Genomic DNA, 4,291 nt, shown 5'->3' with positions numbered 1-4,291 from the left:
CTTTGAACCTGTTTCATACATTCTATTTCTTTCCTATATTGCTTATTCAGGGGTTCCATCATTTTTGTATTCAGCTGTATTTTTTATCAGTGTATTCTTTAGAAGCACTTAGTACTTCTTTGATTATAGTTATCACTAAATTTTTTAGTTCCAAAATTATTTCTGATCTGATTTCTTCTATACCTTTCAGCAGTTGTTTCTTTACTTCCAACGCTATTATTTCAGAGATATCTGGTGTGTGATTTCCAGTTTCTTCTATGCTAGTGTCTTCTGCATTTATACTGGCTGGACTTAGGGCCTGAGACTGCATCTTGTTCCTTCTCTTTGTCATTTTGTATACCACTGTCTTCTGACCTTTGATGTAGAGCTTAGATAAAGTTATTACCTTAGCACTAGGTCTGGATCTACAAAGTTCAGATTCTTCCAGGTAGGTGTTGCTTGGATCTGGCTGGTGTCTGGCTGCTGTGCTCCACTTCTTCCTGCTGCAGCTGTTGGAGTTGAACCCTTTGTGTCACTCTGGCAAGATGTTCTGCTTCTGAATCATCTGGGTGGGTCTTGCCTCTAGCCTCTTTGCAGGGAGTTATGCTGAAGGGTTCCACACTGGGCCTGCACTCTGGGTCGAATGAGGATACAGTGGGCCCCTGGTGGACTCATTCACACACCAGGCCTGCTCTCTGGGTCGATTCAGGATCCGGCAGCCCCGGGTCCTCTCACTCACTCACACGGGCCTGTGCTCTGGGTCTATTCAGGATCTGTGAGCCCCAGGTCATCTCCTTCCTTACTTATCTTAACATTACTCGACTCTAGAGGAGATGGGTTTTTTAATTTTTCTATAATTCTGAAGGGAATTGGAACATTGAAAGTTTATGGTCAGGAGGCTGAGGCAGGAGGATTGTGAGAAAAAAAGAAACAGGTTATAGACTTGTAGTTTATAAACTGAGCATAGTGGGGCATTTCTATAATCCCAGCACTCTGAGACTGTGAAGTAGGAGAATCTCAAGTTTGAGTCCCACCTAGACAATTTAACAAGACCCTGTCTCAAAATTTAAAAAATTTAACTAGGCATGATGGTGCATACCTATAATCTCAGCATTTGAGACGTTGAGGCAGGAGGATTGTGGTGAATTGGTGGCCAACCTGGACTATGTAGTGAGATCCTGTTTCAAAATTATATATATAAATTTACAAAGGACTGAGCTCAGGGAAGGCCCTGGGCTCAATCCCTAGCACTCTGCACACTATGGAAGTTTAGCTTATGTGACACTTAAATTTTGAAAGCAACACAATAATTAATTGAAAAATGCAGTGAATCCTTAAATTCTTCTAAAATTTACTAAAGGATACATTGTCATTACTGTCCCTCAGAGGGCTCCCCTCAGCCAGGGATGTAGCTCAGCAGCACAGTGCTTGCCTGGCAAGAGCAAAATCTTTTTTTTTTTTTGGCAGAACTGGGGATTGAACTCAGGCTTTTGCACTTGCCAGGGAAGCACTTATTCCACTGAGCCATCTCCCCCAGCCCAAGAGCAAAGTCTTGAGTTTGATTCCCAGTACCCAAAACAAAGCAAAACAAAACAGGATCTTGATTATCTAAAATGTCTACACACCATCCTCCTCCACTGTTTTTATTCTGGTCACAAGACATCTGTCTTCATACAAAGCCAAAGGAAAAAATATCCCCCATAGATTTCAAAAAATCAAATAGCTTTTTGAAACAGGGTCTTTCTGTGTGTAGTCTAGGATGGCCTGTGTAGCCCAGGCTTGCTGCAGACCTCTGTCCTCCTGCTTTGGATGCCCTTTCTCCTGAGGTTTCTAGCAGCACTGTCATGGCTGCCTCAATGTTCAGAATCAGTTCAAAATGTTTACTGTACCTTCATTGTCGTTTTGACTTTGGGGAAGAACCAGGAGCTATGCCATGAACAAGGCAAGTGGGGATGATTTCAGGCAGTTCTGTAAAAAAGAAAAATGGCTCCATGTGAGGTGTTGTGCTACATGCCTGTAATCTAGCAGTCAGGAGGCTGAGGCAGGAGGACCACTGTGAGTTGTAGCCCAACTTGGGCTTATAAGAGAGTGTAAAGCCAGCTTGCATTACATAATGAGGCCCTGTCTCAAAAAACAACAACAAAGAAATGTTCACCAACTCAAAGTATTCAAGGCTTTCCTGTCTCAAACAAAGAATCAGACAAGCCCAGTTGAAAATGGTGCCAAAAATTTATTTTAAAGGTGAAAGATGAATGGGTAAGGGAAGAACTGGCTCTGTAGCGCGAACTTGGGCCAAACAAGAGGAAAGAGGAAAAGTTACCCTGAAGAGTCATGGTAGCGGGCCCTGGTGGCTTCTGGCTTCCTGCATGCCTTCCATACCTCCTGGGAGCTGGAGAGTTCTATATGGGCCCCCGAGAATCATCTGGCTGTGCCCTGCGATGTTTGAAAGTGAAAGGCCCTGCCCACACCTCCATCCAGCTTTCCCTCTCCCACTTCCTACGTGGACAGTCCTGCCTTCCCACTTGATGCCACTCAGCAGTAATGCTCCTGGGTTTCTTGATTACACCATGTAAAGACATGAAAGAGGACCTCCAGAACTTCTGCAGAAAGTGGCAAGAGTGGAGCCAGGGAAATGGCTCAGTAGAATAAGTGCTTGCCTGGCAAGCACAAGGGCCTGAGTTCAAAACCCTGGTTCCACAGAAAAAAAAAAAGAAAAAGAAAAAGAAAGTGGCAAGAATGATGGGGCAAGTGTGTTCAGAAGGAGGGGCTATTAGAGGGGGCTTAATGAAGGGACCGTTACTGTAATAAATAATTTTAATTGAAACATTCACCATATATTTTGATCACCTCTTATATTTTAGTTGTATTTAGGGCATCAAAAAGTCAACTTTGACTATTTTGTTGTACCCCCCTGCTTGGGCCAGGGAGAATGCCCAATGACACAATGCCTGCCTGGCAAGCACAAGGTCCTGAGTTTGATACCTGGTACCAAAAAAAATTTTTTTTAAATAAAAAGGACAAGGTCTTGCTATATAGTTCAGCTTAGCCTTGAATTCACTTTCTAGCTCAGGCTGGCCTCCAATTCACAGCAGTCTTCCTGCCTCAGCCTCTTGAGTGCTGTAATTACAGGCATTTGCCACTATGGCCAACTTTTATCTCCATTTTTTCCTTGTATTCTTTTTTTTTTTTTCTTGTCCCTGCTTTTCTTCCCCCCTTTACTTGCTCCGCTTCTTATTTCAACATTTTCTTCCCATTTTCCAATGTCTGTTATACATTTTGGTCCTTATTTATACTTTTGATTTCTCATACCAGGGAAACCATGTCCTATTTACACATGTGGGCCCAATTTATTTCACCTAAGAATATGTTCTCAAGGTACATCCATTTACCTAGGAATGTATCAAACTTATCCTTATTTATGACAGTAATACTCCATTATTTAAAAAAAACACCACCACATTGTCTTTATCCATTCATCAGCTGGTGAGCATTGGGGCTGTTTCCAAGATTTAGCTATTAGAAGCTGCTGCTGCAAGCATGGGTGTGCATGTATCGTATACTGTGATGCATTTAATTCTTTCAGGAAGACAACTGGGAAATAGCTGGGTCAAATGGAACCTCTAGTTTTCATTTTTAGCGGAATTTCCAGTGATTTGAACAGTAGTAAAGAGCTCCTTTTTCCTCACAGCCCACCAGCATTTGTTCTTGTTTCATTTTTTTTGATGATAGCCATTCTCTCTGGAGTGAGATAGAATCTGAGTGTTGTTTTATTTATTTATTTATTTATTTTAAACATTTATTTATTTATTTAGTGTGTGGCCAGCTCAGCCCACTAGGGGGCGGGGCTGACTGGCATGTGGTGCTGGGGGATTGAACCGCGGTCCCTGTGCTTTGCTTAGCTGAGCTTGTTCTAAGTAGGTGCTTTAGACCACTAAGCCATCTCACCAGCCCCCTGAGTGTTGTTTTAATTTGCGTCTCTCAAATGACCAGTGGTGTTGAACATTTTTTTCATATATTTTCGTGCTGATTCTATTTCATCTGAGAAGTATATATTCATTTCAGATGCCCAGTTTTGGATTGAGTCTTGAAATTTGGAGGGTCTGATTAAGTTTTTTATATATTCTAGATGTTGTCCTTTGTCTGAGGAATGGCTGGCAAAAATTTTCCCACACTGGGGCTGGTGAGATGGCTCAGTGGTCTAAAGCACCTTCTTAGAACAAGCTTAGCAACGCACAGGGACCGCGGTTCAATCCCCCAGCACCACATGCCAGCCAGCCCCGCCCCCTGGTGGGCTGAGCTGGACACACACACA

General features: G+C 42.7%; 1 protein-coding gene across 1 annotated transcript in view; it reads left to right on the top strand.

The window, feature by feature from the left end:
• The window catches only part of Tulp3 (tubby like protein 3), a 46,975-nt gene that overhangs the window by 13,140 nt on the left and 29,544 nt on the right, over positions 1-4,291 (top strand). The gene's annotated exons all lie outside the window — the stretch shown is intronic.

The sequence above is a fragment of the Octodon degus genome, unplaced genomic scaffold (genome assembly GCF_000260255.1).
Source record: "Octodon degus isolate 3935 unplaced genomic scaffold, OctDeg1.0 scaffold00355, whole genome shotgun sequence".
NCBI classification, from domain to species: domain Eukaryota; kingdom Metazoa; phylum Chordata; class Mammalia; order Rodentia; family Octodontidae; genus Octodon; species Octodon degus.
The sequence above is the reverse complement of the archived record's forward strand: the minus strand, read 5'-3'. Positions and strand labels throughout refer to the sequence as shown.